Genomic DNA, 18,256 nt, shown 5'->3' with positions numbered 1-18,256 from the left:
CGCATCTAAATTAAAATACGAAATGCGAAAACTTCAAAATGGAGTTTAAGAATAATTTATAACACTTTTCCTTTCTAATTTTCTAATTTTCATATGAATGAAATGATTTGAAAGAATAGAATCACAAATTGAACCGCATCTAAATTAAAATTCAACACGATCCCCGTACCTCTCCAAAAAGATTAACCCTCGATAACCACCTCCTCCACCATTAATCCAAATTCTCCTCCTTCGTCGTACGACCTAAATCTTCCCAGCCACGATCCACTTTCGAACAAACTCCAAGCTTCCAAACTTGCAAACTCGCCAGAGAGAGAAAGAGAGAGAGAGAGAGAGAGAGAGAGAGGTTCTGGATCTCCATATCGCGGATCCATAAGCGCGAAACACCGACGATAAAACCGATCCTCGAAAGGACGTCGCTCGAATAATCTATGAGACACGCGTCTCGACCGATTTCGAAGACCGAAGATCCCTCTCTCGGGGTGGTTTCCCTCCATTGTCCTCTTCTCTCCCTCCCTCCTCGTTTCAATTGCAATCGAACTCGAACTGACCGACGCCTCGTCGCTCTAAACGAATCGTGACTCTCGATTTATAGGCCGATCCTATTAGAAATTATTGATTCGATCGAGGCCAGTTCATACGTTGGAAATTTCGAATACGTTTAACTCGATCGAGGAGGGTTGCTGTTGCAGTGGAGATAATTGTCGATCGTTCTTGCTGGATTTTAAGAATAATCGACAACGTTGTTTTATGAGAGGTTTGAGAGGTTTGAGAGAAATTATTGATCGAGATCAGTTTATACGTAGGAAAGGAAAATTTTAAATAATTCGATGGAAGGGAGAGGGTTGTTATTGCGTCGAGAGAATTGGAGAATTGATCGTTCTTGCTGGATCCTAAGAATAATCGACAACGTTGTTTTATGAGAGGTTTGAGAGCTTTTAGAAAAATTATTGATTCGATGGAGGTTTATATGTAGGAAAGGGAAATCTCAAATACGTTTAATTCGATCGAAGAGAGAGGGTTGTTGTTGCTTCGAGAGAATTGGAGAATTGATCGTTCTTGCTGGATCCTAAGAATAATCGACAACGTTGTTTTATGAGAGGTTTGAGAGGTTTAAGAGAAATCATTGACTCGATTGAAGTCAGTTTATACGTAGGAAAGGGAAATTTCGAATACGTTTAATTCGATCGAGGAGGGTTGCTGTTGCAGTGGAGATAATTGTCGATCGTTCTTGCTGGATTTTAAGAATAATTGACAACGTTGTTTTATGAAAGGTTTGAGAGGTTTGAGAAAAATTATTGACTCGATCGAGGAGAATTGTTGTTGTGAGAAAATTGGAGAATTGATTCTTACTAGATCCTAAGAATAATCGACAACGTTTTATAAGAGGTTTGAGAGGTTTGAGAAAAATTATTGATTCGATGGAGGTTTATATGAAGGAAAGGGAAATCTCAAATACGTTTAATTCGATCGAAGAGAGAGGGTTGTTGTTGCTTCGAGAGAATTGGAGAATTGATCGTTCTTGCTGGATTCTAAGAATAATCGACAACGTTTAATCATAGTACATAAATATATAAATCATAGTACATAAAACAAAGTTTTATGAGAGGTTTGAGAGGTTTAAGAGAAATTATTGAGGTCAGTTTATACGTAGGAAAGGGAAATTTAACTCGATCGAGGAGAGTTGTTGTTGCTTCGAGAAAATTGTCGATCGAGAATTGTTGCTAGATCTTAAAAATAATATTGTTTTATGAGAGGTTTGAGAGGTTTGAGAAAAATTATTGATTCAATTGAGATAAGTTTATACGTAGGAAAAGGAAATTTAACTCGATCGAGGAAAGTTGTTGTTGCTTCGAGAGAATTGTCGATCGAGAATTGTTGCTAGATCTTAAAAATAATCAATAATATTGTTTTATGAGAGGTTTGAGAGATTTGAGAGAAATTATTGATCGAGATCAGTTTATAGGAAAGGAAAATCTTAAAAATAATTCGATCGAAGGGAGAGGGTTGTTATTGCGTCGAGAGAATTGGAGAATTGATCGTTCTTGCTGGATCCTAAGAATAATCGACAACGTTGTTTTATGAGAGGTTTGAGAGGTTTAAGAGAAATTATTGACTCGATTGAAGTCAGTTTATACATACGAAAGGGAAATTTCGAATACGTTTAACTCGATCGAGGAGGGTTGTTGTTGCTTCGAGAGAATTGTCGATCGTTCTTGCTGGATCTTAAGAATAATCGACAATGTTGCTTCTTTGAATTGATAAGTGTCTCTTTGATGATTATCGGCAAGTTATTTACCTCTTTTGCATTGGATATTTTGTTCTCAGGAAGAGAGAATAATTGTGATTCTTAAATCGGTTGCAATCTTGAGTTTGAATAGGAAAGTATAATAATTTTTTCGACATCGATTTTAAGTTTTGAGTTCGTTAGATGACGATAGAAAGCGATTAATTATATTTGTTTGGAAATATTGAATTTTTAGATTTTGATGATGATCCACTAACTATTCAATTTATTAAATATTCGAATAAAATATTGATATTTTGTTCTTTCGTTGGATCCTTCACTCGTAATCTTGAATTCTTCGTTACCCGATGATCAACTATTAATAATCATTAATCATTTAATGAACCTAACCAATCGATATTAACTTTCCTTCCTTTATTAGATTACACTTAAATTTTTTGATACCCAATAAATAAATACAAATAGAAATTACGAATCTTTATTATTTTTATCATTTATTATTATCTATTATTATTATCTCATTGATATTTAATCAAACAAGGGATCGATAATAATTTTCCACTTCTCGTCACGAACACTTCACCTCACTTCATCTACTAATCCAAAAAAGATTTCTAGATTAAACAACGCGTTAAAGTGTACATCACCCTCTCTTCTCAATCGTAGCCTTTCGATTTTCCCTTCCACTTTTTACTTGCTTGACGATCGTTGGACAAAGGATGGATTATTAACTTTTTGCTGCCTATCTAATAATTCTCGAATGTCGAGCGATTCTCTTCTCGTCTCGGTTGCTTTCGGTTAAAAAGCGAATGCATTATTATCATCCTTAAAGGAGTCGAGTCCCTCGGGAGCAGGAATTTTTCAGGCTGGTCTTAATTCAGAGGCGGATAAAAGGAGGAGAATTATCGATTGCTCCCCGATTATTTGCACCCAATTATAATTATTGCTGCTCTCTCAATTCCCTTTCATCTCTTTTCCTCTCTCACTCTTGTTCTTTTGTTTCACACTTATCGAGCGTGACGATCGAAATTATTGGAAAATTAAAAAAAGAAGGAAAAATAGACAGAATTGGGGATTTTTGTTTCGAGAAAATAAGAAACATTGTAAATACTGGAAAAATATTATTAAACTATTGTTACAAATCGTAATTAGTATTATGAGAAATAAATAAATTTTTTAATTGAGATATTAAAATATTTTTAATTCTTGTAAATTAATGTTTACTTCTGATGCATTGAAGTTTACGTATCTTCCTTTTCGATTATAGTATACAGTGAGAAATATGTTAAAAACAAAAATGCCCGCGAAAATGAGCGTTTCCTTCCGATTAACCAATCAGATTAACCGTATTCCTTTCGAAATTCTTCTTTCCACCAATGAATAGCAGTCACTCGAATCGTTCGTAAAACTATCAAATCGCTTATTATTTTATAGAATTAATCATTTCGTACGGGCAAAGAAATATGTTAAAAACAAAAATACCTGTGAAAATGAGCGTTTCCTTCCGATTAACCAATCAGATTAACCTGTATTCCTTCTAAGACACTTCTTTCCACCAATGAACAACAGTCACTCGTGACTCGAATCGTTCGTAAAACTATCAAATCGCTTATTATTTTATAGAATTAATCATTTCGTACGAACAAAGAAATATTTTTTATTACGAATAATTCGATACTTTTATATTTCTTCGTGCAACAGTCAACACAGTCGATTCATAGACTTGTCCTTGTTATATATTAATTTTAAAAAATCATTAATTAATTAATTAATAAAGAGAGGAGAGAGGAAGAGACGAAGAATGGAAGAACAATAAAATGGCGGCGTGATCCTTGACCATCCATCGCAAACTCGACAGGTTGTCCACTTTCTCCAAGTTGTACAGCTTTTGAAGTAAGGATAATGGGAATCACGGGCGGAGAGTTCCATATAGACGTCGATCTAAAATGGCCACGTTACAGAATATAACGAGGTTTGGCAGTTCTGCCAGAAACTATCGCCTTGCAACCAATCTCTCTCGCCACGATCCATGATCTCGAATTCTCGAAAGTAGTCGCGATTCTCACCCCTTCCACCCTTCTGCTCCTTTGTCTTCGTCTTTGACTTAAATTACCACGAAAATTTTTCGATATTTCTCGCTCTCTTCTTTTTTCTTTTTTTTTTTCTCCTCTTAAGTAAAACGAAATTTCATTTCATTTATAAACATAACACGTGTATTATGCTGTTAATCAAAAGAAATATGGTTTAATAATTAACTTTATGAATTTTTGGTTTAATTTTTCTATCATTAAATGGTAATAGAATTAAATTGTTTATTAATTAATTTAATATTAATAATATCATTATTATTAGTATTTTATTTATTTTATGAATTAGGTTTATTAATTATTTTTTATATACTTGTAAAATGAGGTTATAAGGAAAATCGCAGGGTTTTATTTATTTTATACAATAATTTTTTCTTTACCTATATTATATATTATTTGTTATATTTATTGAATCTTTATCTATATTATATATTATTTGTTATATTTATTGAATCTTTATCTATATTATATATTATTTATTATTTTTATTGAATCGTATCATTCAATCGATTAATTAATTAAAATATAATATTAATTGAAAAACATTTATTGTTCTTAATTCTAACTTTCTAGATATCCCCAAAGGTATAAATACTCCACGAATATTATTAAACACATTGCAAACGCATCCATTCGACACCCATTCACAAGAGGGAGATACTTTTTTCCTCGATGAGAATCTGAGAATTCGTGACTCGAGCACGAAAGCGAGTAAGAGTTTACTGTTGGATCCAGTTTCCATGGATATTGGTTATCGATCGAGGGAAGAAACGAGGAGGGCGTGAATATAGTCTCTCTTGCGAAATTTAACTGAGACAAATTGATCATTGCATTCGAAACTGTATGATTCTCTTTTAAAAATATGCTAAAAACGAATATAGCCTCTCGTTCCTTATGAAATTTTTCTAAAACATATTTAATCTGAGAATCAAATCGATCATTGCATTCGAAACTATATGATTCCTGTTTAAAAACGAGGAGGGCGTGAATATAGTCTCTGTTGCGAAATTTAACTGAGACAAATTGATCATTCGAAATTGTATGATTCTCTTTTAAAAATATGCTAAAAATGAATATGGCGTCTCGTTCCTTATGAAATTTTTCTAAAACATATTTAATTTGAGAATCAAATCGATCATTGCATTCGAAACTGTATAATTCTTATTTAAAAATATGTTAAAAATGAATATAGACTCTCGTTCCTAGCAAAATTTTTCTGAAACATGTTTAACCTGAGAATCAAATCGATTCGCATTGCAATTAAAAGTTTAAATCGCTCTTGAAACAATGAAATTTTTCTCACACGTGTGTGAAAACAGTTTCCAAAAATAATCTGATATTCTGGGTTAAACGCAGCTCGTTCCGAATTTTCCGAGGAAAAGAGTTTTCGTCCTTGTGTCGTGGTTTGGATGGAATTCGAGGAAGAGTAGATTTTGTTGGGGCGGTGCCAGGTTAGGGATAAGGACACGTGACCGAGGAGGATTGCATTCGAATCGATCAAGATTGCTTTCCTCGACTTTGGGGAGGTGTTGTTACGTTGTTCGAGTAACGAGTCGGTTATCGGGCTAAGTAAACTGGGTTAAGTAGAGAAAAGTGATACAAGTTTATCTTATAAATATTAAATTCACAGAAAAACAGTTGACAATACGTTGGATTACGTGTTTACATTGCAACAATTGGAAGAAATTTGAACAGAATCGATATTGTATTACAGGGAACAATTTTAAACAATTTTAAATTAAATTTAAAAAAATTTTGGATTTTAAATTATTATCTACAAATTAACTGTAGATCAAGTACATGCTTCTACTTTTTCTATTTTTTATTAACAATTACAATTTTTTGTTCCAGTTCCTGGTGAAAACACGCTCTCCACGAAAATCCACGGAAATCCTCGGTCATTTGACAAGTAAGTGCAATAATTACGTATACATTTTCCTCGTGATTATGTCGTACAAATCTTTTACACTTCTCGTCTTACTCGCAAAAAGACAGCTCCGTTCTTTATTTCCGCCACGAGCCAATGGAAACGTCCAAGATGAATTGAAACGTCGTTAAATTACGCGAATAAATCGCTGATCCAATGGATCTGAATTAAGTGTTGAGATTAACAAGCGGAAGAGGCTTAAATGGAATCAGTATCAGAGTGTTATATGCAGGCAAAAATATTAGATTTCGAATTTCAATCCTTGTTCCCTCTATCTTTTGCTCATTGAACATTCGCTCTCAGTTATATAATAAGTATACATTTTTCTTCGTAATTGTATCGTGCAAACTTGGTCTTATCCGCGAAAAGACACTCCTCTTTCTTTATTTAGTTTATTTAATTCTCCTCTTTATTTATTTTTTCAGTTTAATAAATAACTGTTTAGAGTATTGTACAGGCAAAAATTTTAGATTTTTGAAGAAATAATCAACTAATAAATAAACAACTGTCTAACCGTATAACTTTTGTCTCACTCACGAGAAGACGCTCCTCTTTCTTTATTTCCACAACAAATGATGAAACGACGTCCAAATTAAATCTAATGGATTAAATATTAAAACTCGATTACATGGAAGAAAACTCGAATAGAATGAACATTAGAGTATTGTGTACAGGCAAAAATTTTAGATTTTTGAAGAAATAATCAACTAATAAATAAACAATTGTATAACTTTTGTCTCACTCACGAGAAGACGCTCCTCTCTCTTTATTTCCACAACAAATGATGGAACGACGTCCAAATTAAATCTAATGGATTAAATATTAAAACTCGATTACATGGAAGAAAACTCGAATAGAATGAACATTAGAGTATTGTGTACAGGCAAAAATTTTAAATTTTTGAAGAACATTCGCTCTCCACGCGTCCTCCTCAGTTTAATAAACAACTGTCTTATAATTTTCGTCTCACTTGCGAGAAGACGCTCCTCTTCCCTCTTTCTTTGTTTCCACAACAAATGGAACGACGTCGAAATCGTTCTAATGGATCTGGATTACGCGATTAAATATTAAAACTCGATTAAATGGAAGAAAGCTTGAATAGAATATTAGAGTATTGTATACAGGCAAAAGTTTTAGATTTTAATCGTTACTCTCCCCATCTTTTGTTCCAGTTGCTGAAAACATTCGCTCCTCACACTCTACAATTTTCGCTAATACTTTTAATTACCAATTATATCGCGCAAAACCTTTCGTATTTCTTGCTACTTGTAGGAAAAATACATCTTCGTACACTCCTCTTCCTCTTCCTTTGTTCCCACCACAAGCCAATTTCACAATATAATCCAAAATGAATCGCCATTAACAAATCCAATGGACCCGAATTACGCGATATAAAAGTATCAAAAACTCGATTAAATGAAAAGAAAACTTGAATAGAATCAATATTATATTAATTAAAAAACAATTGGCAAAAATTTTAATTCTTATTCTCCCTCCATCTTTCGTTCCACGCGTCCTCATTTCAATAAATAAATAAATCTAACCGCCATATAATATATGATATAATTTCCGCCAATATTTTTCTTTCGCACATTTCGTCTCACTCGCGAGAAGACGCTCCTCCTCTTCCCTCCTTCCACCAGGAAAGCCGCCTTGGAACGACGTCCAAGATGAATCGCCGTTAAATTACGCGAACAAATCGCGGTCTAACCGACTTGTACATTGTTTGTCTTCATCCTCGCGCCAATTTCCCAACTGTTCCTCTCCTACTCCCCTCTCCTACTCCTCCTCCCCTCCCCTTCCTCTTCCCTTCCCCTTCCCCCTCCCCTTCTCGCGGTCTGGCTTATAGACGCTCGTGAGACCTTTTAACCGCAACATTATCGCCTATGAACGGGCTGCATTCATCCGTAATAATCTGGTGTATCAACCAGACTCGCGCGATAATAAAATTTCCTTCGACAAGAATTTGTATTTACATAGATCGTTCTTCATCGATAATATAATATTATATATAACCCTGTTTTTTCCTCGCCCTTTTCTGATAATCCCGCGTGTGTCATATTTTATTTGATACACTTATTCCCACTTTGCGAACAACTTCTTCGAGATTGGTCAAGTCCTTGACCCAAATCTCCTATCGATTTTTCGTGCAACCCGGTTTCGCACAATTGCATTCCGTTTTCCAGGCTTGAAGCGAGTATTCGTTTCATTCGATCGCTTTGCGAATCGTGTCTCTGTTCTTTAACTCTTTCTCTCTTCTTTTTCTTTTTAAAGGAAAATCATTTTCAAGGTTTATTATCCCAGGAAGAAACGATATATATTTTTCTTTTCTAAGAAGAGAAACTTGTATGTTTTCATTGATCACGGGTATTTCTTTATTTCTTTAAAAGAAAATCATTTTCAAGGAATATTATTCCAGGAAGAAACGATATATATTTTTCTTTTCTAAGAAGAGAAACTTGTATGTTTTCATTGATCACGAGTATTTTTTTATTTATTTCTTTAAAAGAAAATCATTTTCAAGGATTATTATTTCAGGAAGAAGTATATTTTTTTCTAAGAAGAGAAACTTGTTTTCATTGATCATGGGTATCTTTATTTCTTTAAAAGAAAATCAAAGGATTCACATAATTATATTTAATTATTTCGTTTAAAGGATATCTTTGAAGATTTCAATGATCAAGTAAAAGTTGGTCGAAGCTTATTTAATTAAATTATATAATTATAAGAAAGTGAAGACAGTTTGTTTTGATAATCTCCTTTATATATTTCCTCGTAAATGCAATCCACCAAAGGATAAAGAAAACAAACAAAAACGTTCGAAATTTCTTTCGAAGGAATAATATATCAATCCTCTCCCTATTCCAATCATTTATTAAAAAACAATATTTACCATTTCCGGTCGTTAGAGGAACTCATTCCGCGAATTTGTCAGCCGCTGATCCACCAGAATGCGAGGGGGAGAGGAGGAAGAGGAGTTAATTTAACTTCCTTGGAGGATTTCACGATGGCGTAATTAAATTTCGAAGCAACGTAGGCGAGCAATTACTGCGTCGTCCGCGTGTTTTCGACGTCTCTGGGCCGAGTTTCCGGGTCCATCGTGCGATTACTCGCGATACCTTCGAGTTTATCGGCCTCGAGACGATTCTCGCGAAACATTTTCCTCGATTCCGTTCTAGAGGCGAGGGGAAATCGATTATTTTAACGTTAATTCCCCCCTCCACGTTATCAATATTTGCATCTCACCTCCTGTGAACGAGATTGTCACAGGAGGAGGGGATTGGCACGATTATATATCAGGAATTGTGTACGTCGAGGTTTTCGAATTATTATATATAGAGGATTCGAAGAGATTAGACGCGAAAAAAAAAAATTGATAAATTCGAGCAAATCGTTCACAAGTTAAGTTTATAAACAGTGGAGACTGAGATAGTTTGATGTTAACGAGGGGAGGAGGATAGAATGATGGAGCATTGATGGGCGATTTTGGATCGGTGAGGTTATGTGCAGGTTATGTGTTCTGTAACAGGTGGGTAGATAGTCGACGGTGGATTGGACGAGTGGCAATCGAAAATGCGGTGGCGAGTCTGTCCACGCGCGGTTTACGTGGAAGAGAATCGATAGAAATCAAGTGGAATGGTATGAAAACGCGATAAGTTAGATTAGAAACTTTATAGAGGTTATATATTTGATATGAGCGCAAATTGGGATCGGAATCTAATTTAGTTTGTACGATGATTATTATTTGGTACAGATACAAGTTTTTCTTTTTTTTTTAGGTTTATAACCGGAATTTAACTTAGTTTGTAACAAATAATTATGTTTGGTGCAAAATTGATGTGAAAGTTTTTCCCTTTTTCAAGAACAATAAGTTAGGTTAGATTAGTAATGAGAAAATTAATTTGAATTAGATTTTAATATAAATAATTATATTAAAAAATTGATATAAAAGTTTTTCCCTTTTTCAGGAACAATAAGTTAGATTAGATTAGTAATGAATAGAAGAATTTAGATTAATTTGAATTAGAACTTAATATAAGTTTATACGAATAATAATTATGTTTGTATAAAATTTATATAAAAGTTTTTCTTTTTTTCAGGAATAATAAGTTAAGTTGAATTAGTAATGAGTGGAAGAATTTAGATTAATTTGAATCAGAACTTAATATAAGTTTAATAATATGTTAATATAATTATACAAATAATAATTATTTATACAAAATTGATATAAAAGTTTTTCTCTTTTTCAGGAACAATAAGTTAGGTTAGATTAATAATGAATAGAAAAATTTAGATTAATTTAAATCAGAACTTAATATAAGTTTAATAATATGCTAATATAATTATACAAATAATAATTATGTTTGTACAAAATTGATATGAAAGTTTTTCCCTTTTTCAGGAACAATAGGAAGAATTTAGATTAGTTTGAATCAAAACTAATCTAAGTTTGTACAAATAATTACGTTTAGTGTAAAATTGATGTGAAAGTTTTTTCTTTTTTCAAGAACAATTAAGTTAAATTAATGAAAGAATTTAAGTTAAGTTGAAATTAAATTTGAATCAGAACTTAATATAAATTTGTAGAAGCAACTATGTTGGTGCAAAATTGATGTGAAAGCTTTTTTTTAAAGATATAATAAGTAAAATTAGATTAATGAAAGATTAGATTAGCTTAGAATTTTATTAGAATTTTTCAAGAACAATAAGTCAAATTAAATTAACGAATAAAAAAGTTTAAGATTTGATTTGAAGAATTAGATTTGAATCAGAATTTCATTTAATTTAAAATCATTTAATGTAAGTTTTATAAACAACTATATTTGGTACAAAATTGATGTGAAAGTTTTTTAGGAATAATAAATTCAGTTGAATTAAAATAAATGAAAGAATTTAGATTAGTTTGAATCAAAACTTAATATAAGTTTATACAAGCAACTATATTTGATACAAAATTGATGTGAATGTTTTTCCTTTTTTCAGGAACAATAAGTTAGGTTAAATGTAATAATGAATGGAAAAGTTTAGGTTAGAATTAGATTTGAATCAGCTTAACTTAGTTTCTTTTTTTTAAAAACAATAAATTAGATTAGTTATGACTTATAAATTACTTAAATAATTTAAAATAAACGAAAATTCTTATAAAATATATATCTATATGTATAATAATCCTCGAATTTTTCTATTTTTACATTACAAACTTATTAACTATATATACGTATCGAATATCAACGATAATAATATAACAATTCTTCTCGACTTTTATTATTGAATTCAAATAACTGAAAAGCTAGATTCATCCTGATAAAGGAACAATTCTTCTAATTTGTTGGGTTCCAAGAATCGAGCCGGTATCGTGTCCACAGTCAACGCGACGAAGAAGCGAAAATTGGCAGTGGCTGGCAAAACACGTTAAATATCAGGAACGAAAGATTGTTGACACGAGATACGGGATGTGAAAATTACGCAAACGTTGCGCGGCCACCGGGATCGTCACCTGGCCAGTCAGTCATTCATGCGGCATGCGTACACAAGCGTCGCGACGCGACCAAGCCCCGACTGTCCGCTTTATTTTCGTCACGGGGAACACTATTTCCGTTGGGGTAGAATCCAATCAAGTCTACCAAGAATTAGGTCGAGTTGAAATTCTACTAGAACTCTAAAGAGCACTTATCTATTTCTATTTCTATTCTTCCATTTCTTTTTATATATAACGATTCGACACTTTCGAAAACTTTCAAACTTTTAAACTTAATATATATATAAATATATATTAAACTTTCGAGAGTTGTAGTGCGACGTGAAAGATATTCTTGCATCTAAGGATTATTCGTCCATCTCTGAAAACTATTCTTAGAAGCAACTGAGTGTTACTCTTATCTTTCTCAATACATGCATCCTTCTATATATATATATATAAGAATAACAATCGTCAAACTATCCCAAATCATATCATTCATACACATCCCAACGTAAACTCCTTCCTCTCAACCTCCACCTGTAAAGAATCCACTTCACCTCCTCCATTCTTCGAGTTCATTATTCTTCTACTTCACACTCTCCCTCCCCCCAAAACGACGATCCCTCCGACGAATTCTCTCTCTCTCTCCCCATCCCTCCAACGTTTTTCGAAAAGCACAGATGCTACGAATCGAATATTTCATCGGTTGGAAAAGGAACGTTCGATTAATGGGTTGTTCTCTTTCTCTTCTCTCTGTGCACTCTAACTGCACGGTGTGCGTAACCGCTTCGGTTTGGAGGAGGGGAGGGGAGGGGTAGGGAGGGGCGGAGAAGACGCGGTTACGCGCGAACTAAACGCAGTCTGGCCTGTGCACGTCGGTGTCGTTGCTCGGTGTTAGTTGGCCAGATTCGTAGGTAGGTTGTCTGGCCGATGGCCTTTTGACTCGAGCGCAGTTTCATTCGCGAGCTGCGCCTCGTTCGTCGCCCGTGCGCTTCTCCAGTCTCGCCCCACCGTCTTCGACCCTTCGCCGGAGGATCTCGAATTTTGCGTGGATCGACATTTTTCTCTTCCCCAAGATTCATCGATTTCCAAAGGTTCTTTCTCTCTCTCTCTCTCTCTCTCTCTCTCTCTCTCTCTCTCCTATCCATTTTTAGGATATATTTCTCACGTCGATTCGAATATCGACATTGCTCGTTCGCCGCATCAATGATGCAATTCGAAATTTTTCTTATTCTTTTTTCTTCGTGGTTATTTGGAATATCGTTTGGAATTTTTTTCTTACGTATCGAGGCTCGAAGAGTCCCTGTAAGTGAGTATTCTCCAAATTGTGAATAACTCGTCGTCTCGTAATTTTGATTTTTCTCGAGTTACGTCGTTGTTGTCGTAAACGAGCAGTGCGTAGGCGTCTTAATATTAATTGTGTCGAATGGAGTACAATTGTATTTATTTTATAAATTCGTATTTATATAAAATATAAAACAAATTGATCGAAAAGAAAGTGGGAGAGAAAATGTTGAAAGGATGAGATATCGAGACTCTTTTGAAAAAATTTTTCACTGGGTGGGTATATATTTCTCGTCGTTAGATTAGAATAATCAGAGCGGCGATGTAATCGAAGTTTCACGGTGTTTCGAATCGATCGCGATTTTATTTCTTCGATTTATAGCTGCTTACGCGTGAAAATCCTTTTAATTCCAACTCCTCCCCGCCAAGCCGCTATCTTGCATTTGATCTTGCATGTTATCTTGCATTACATTTTGCCTAACCTAATTTGTGAGTATATTTAAATAAACCTAGTTATTATTATTATTTTTCTACGTAGATATATTTCTCAGATCAGAAGAAGAATATTTACTGTTCATCTATTTATTTCAGTGAGAATATTTGCGATAAATTAATATATGTATATATATATTTTTTTTTTTAATTTTAAAATCGAAGTTGGGTTTAGGTTAGTTCGAACAAGTTGGAACTCGTGCGTGGATTAGTATGGTTCAAGTTATATCAAGTTGGTGAAAAACTTAGATTCTTGGTTAATTTAGATTAAATTGGATTTATCCTCGGTTCGATCTACGTTTAGGTTAACTGTTATATAAAACTAGTTTAAACTAGTCGTTCAAAACTAGTTTTACATAGATTAAGTTTGCGCTTAGGTCAGTATAATTCTGTAATAACTTTTAGTTACTTTGAATAGCCTGGAATTGAGTTTTGAAATTGAGTTATACGTAAATTATATCAAATCTGGCGCCAAATTTGAATTTTGATTAAATCGAGATTCGTATTAAAATTGTATAAAATAAAGATTAGGTAATTTGACTTCGCTTCGGAATTAATCCAAACATCGATCCGCGCCGAAGTTGGATTAAACTCAAAATCAACCACTAAATCAGTTTGAATCATATCTGGATTCAATCCATATCAAAATTTAAGATTCAATTTAGGTTAGGTTCGATCATATCGATCGTTTAAATCGAATCTATACCGAAACTAAGATTCAATTTAGATCACATTCAATCTTCGAATCTTATCCAAAATCAACATCAAAATTAAGGTTCAATTCAATTTTAGATCACGTTCGATCTTCGAATCATATCTGAATTCGATCCATGCGAAAATTAAGATTCAATTTAGGTTAGGTTCGATATTGGTTTCAATCATATTTAAATCTACATCAAAACTAAGATTCAGTTCAGTTTTAGATCACGTTCGATCTTCGAATCATATTTACGTTCGATCCATACGAAAATTAAGATTCAATTAAGGTTCAATTCAATTTTAGATCATGTTCGATCTTCGAATCATATCTGAATTCGATCCATACGAAAATTAAGATTCAATTTAGGTTAGGTTCGATATTGGTTTCAATCATGTTTAAATCTATATCAAAATTAAGATTCAATTCAGTTTTAAATCACGTTACATCAAGTTCGATCTTCGAAACATATCCACATTCGATCCATACGAAAATTAAAGTTAAGTTGGATCGTAAGTTCAAAGTTGAGTTGGAATCACATTTAAATCGAACCTATACCAAAACTAAGATTCAATTTTAGATCGCGTTACATCACGTTATATTTAATGTTCGAATCTATATATCTAGATTCAATCCGTATGAAAATTGAAGGTGCAATTTAGGTTAGGTCGGATCACGTTACGTTGATACCTCAAATCGGTTTCAATTCATGTCGAAATTAATATTAAGTTAGGTTAGGATCGCGTTACGTCAAATTCAGGTTAGATCACCGCCGTGTGATACGCACTGTTCAGAGTTCAGAGACCATTAATCCGGTAGAAAATAATTCCTCGGGACGCGTTATATCCGCGTTGCTCGGCCGTCGTCCCTGTTCTCCCCGGTTTGCGTCCTAACGGATGCGAAACGCACAGTTTTAGCGGGAATGGGTGATCAGGGACGCCATTTGTCGGCTCGCAAGAATGGCTTGGACAGCTGTTGAAAAACGGCGGTAATCTCGCACCAAAAAATATACATTCGTTCCCACGCGATCGTATTATTCCCCCCATTGGATCTCTCTCTCTCTCTCTCTCTCTCTCTCTCTCTCTCTCTCTCTCTCTCTCTTTTTTCCTCTCTCTTTCACCTCTCGATCGTTCTCCTCGATAAAAATGCGTTTCGCCGGGCGCCACATTTTCGACAGCGAATTTTTATCGTAAACCGATTTCTGCCATCGCGCTCTTTTCAACCCTCCTCCCCCTCCTCCCTGTTTATCGTCTTATGGAACTCGGCTCGCCGCCATTTTTATCGATTTCCCTCGCTTCCCGTCGATTTTCATTTGTCCAAACTCCATTTCCATTTGATTCATGGCTATGCCTCAACGATTGTTTCGCAGATTCGAAACAAGTAGTATCGTGGTATTTGTTGTTGTATCTGTATCACGCGGCCAAGATAAGATGGTTTTAGGAACGATCGATATTTTTCTTTTTTCTTGGAAAAATATTTGACATTTTTTTGAAGATGAAGATGAAAATAACACTCGAAGTTGTGAAATATATTGTTTTCCATAGTTGATAATAGCTAGGAAGTTTTTCGATAAGTTTGATTCTACTTGAACTTTTAACAATTTAAGAAAAGTTATTTTTTTTTTGTTAATTCTTTTTTCAAATTAACTATCTATACGCAAATTTATATTTTCGAACGCAACATCTATCTATTCCGGATCAATTTTTTCCTACGTCGAATGTTGAAAAAAGAAATACATATTTCCATATATACGAATGATTACCAATAAAAAAATATTTTTCAAAAAAAAAATATATATATATATATATTTATATTTCCACCAAAAAATTGCATCAAAGATCGACGTTTCACGTTCGAGCACCCTCTCTCGTGAATTTATACCGTTTAAAATTCATCGTGGAATACAAAAAAAAAAAAAGAAAAAAGAAACAAAAAATAAACAACAAATCCACCAAAATCTATTTTTCCCGTTACAAGATTCCCATGCACAAGTGGCGGTTTATCGATAACCGGTTTAATCGAGAATCGATCGTTGGAGGAGCGTAACGAGACACGAAGAGGAGGCGAAAAAAAAGAAGAAAGGGGGAGGAAAAAAAGAAGGAGGAGGAGACGAACAAATAAGTCGACAATCGAGGGAACGGTAAAGTGCAAAAACAGGTGTGCGCGACGTTGGTAATTGAAACGTTAATGGACATCGAGGGAGAGAGGAGGGCGGGGAGGGGGAAAGTGTGTCTAGAAACGGTGGACGTTAACATTATCACGGGAAAAGGGAGGAAAAACGGAAAGGAGGGAGGGCGGGGGGACAATGGGGAGAGCCGATCGCGGTGTGCGGCGTCGAGAATTTTAATCGATGTTTCCGGATTGTCGTCGCCACCGCCCTCGCACTTTTGTCCACCGTAATTTTCATTCTCTAACGACTCGACTCTTCCCGCCGGTGAATTCTCATCCTCCGACTTAATTCTCTCGTCGCAGCTTCGTTCGGGCGTTTCGTACGAGTTTCTTCTTTCGTTGCATCGAGTTAATGGATATTTATTCGTATTCGGGTGTATTTCGTCGAGGTTAGGTCGTATCGCGTGATCGAAACAATTTTGCTGGTGATTTTTATGAATTTAAGTTGGTAGCGCGTGAAAGCGTTCACGGAGAAGTGAAATTGAATTATTCGCGATCTTTGTAAATTGAATGAATTGGGATCGTACATAGTAATTTTTCATTCGATATTCTCATCCTTCAATTTAATTCTCTCGTCTCATCTTTCTTCTTTCGTTGTATCGAAATTATTTACGTATATTTCGTTCAGGTCGCGTGATCGAAACAACTTTCTTGGCGATTTTTATGAATCTAAGATTCTCATCCTTCGATTCTTAATTCACGTCCCTTGTATTGTATTCTTTTATCGGGTGTGTGTATTTTTTCTTTCGTATCGAGTTAATGGGTATTTATATATTTGCGTATACTTCATTGAGGTTAGGTCGTATGATCGAAACAGTCTTGTTAGCGATTTTTATGAATTTAAGTTGGTAGCGCGTGAAAGTGAGACGAAGAAATAAATGGTAATTAAATTATTCGCGATCTTTGTAAATTATGAATTGGGATCGTACATAGTAATTTTTCATTCGATATTCTCATCCTTCAATTTAATTCTCTCGTCTCATCTTTCGTTGTATCGAAATTATTTACGTATATTTCCTTCAGGTCGCGTGATCGAAACAATTTTCTTGGCGATTTTTATGAATTTAAGATTCTCATCCTTCGATTCTTAATTCACGTCCCTTGTATTGTATTCTTTTATCGGGTGTGTGTATTTTTTCTTTCGTATCGAGTTAATGGGTATTTATATATTTGGGTATACTTCATTGAGGTTAGGTCGTATGATCGAAACAGTCTTGTTAGCGATTTTTATGAATTTAAGTTGGTAGCGCGTGAAAGTGAGGCGAAGAAATAAATGGTAATTAAATTATTCGCGATCTTTGTAAATTATGAATTGGAGGTTAAGGATTGGTTGTACATTCGTAATTTTCATTCGATATTTACCGCAAGATTCTCATTCTCCAAGTTAATTGTCGTCCCGTTGCCGTTTCATTGGATGTACGCTTTCTTCTTTTGTAACGAGTTAACGTGTATTACTCGTGTATTTTTTTTTTTTTTTTTTTTTTTTTTTGAGGTTAAATTGTAATGCACGATTGAAACAGCCTTGTTAGTGATTTTTATGAATTTTAAATTGGAAGTTGGTAGCACGTGAAAATTAGATGGAGAAGTAAACGGCAATTGAATTAGTATTATTCGCGATCTTTCGTAAATTATGACGAATTGGTTGTACATCGTAATTTTCATTCGATTCTTGCCGCTAGATTCTTATCCTCCAACTTAATTATCGTCTTATTGCCGTTTCATTCTTTTCTTAATGTGTATTTGTGTTTTTTTTTTTTGAGGTTAAGTCGTATCGTGATCTTCGTAAATTACGACTTACGTATTAGTAAAAATATAGAATGAAACGAAATAAATTGATAAAATGTAGGAACGAAGTATATAATTGAATTAATAATTGATTTTGATAAATTTC

The 18,256-nt window shown here is 34.1% G+C and overlaps 1 protein-coding gene across 1 annotated transcript in view; it reads left to right on the top strand.

The window, feature by feature from the left end:
* Positions 1-18,256, top strand: part of LOC122717161 (alpha-mannosidase 2) — a 145,590-nt gene that overhangs the window by 39,658 nt on the left and 87,676 nt on the right. Inside the window, exon 2 of the mRNA XM_043940953.1 lies at positions 6,187-6,244. The gene's annotated coding sequence lies outside the window, so the exon portion shown is untranslated. The remainder of the gene's footprint in view (positions 1-6,186; positions 6,245-18,256) is intronic.

The sequence above is a fragment of the Apis laboriosa genome, unplaced genomic scaffold (genome assembly GCF_014066325.1).
Source record: "Apis laboriosa isolate Shangri-la unplaced genomic scaffold, ASM1406632v1 scaffold4_cov146, whole genome shotgun sequence".
Classification (NCBI taxonomy): Eukaryota; Metazoa; Arthropoda; class Insecta; order Hymenoptera; family Apidae; genus Apis; species Apis laboriosa.
Note: the sequence above shows the minus strand (reverse complement) of the source record. Positions and strands in the feature narration are given on the sequence as shown.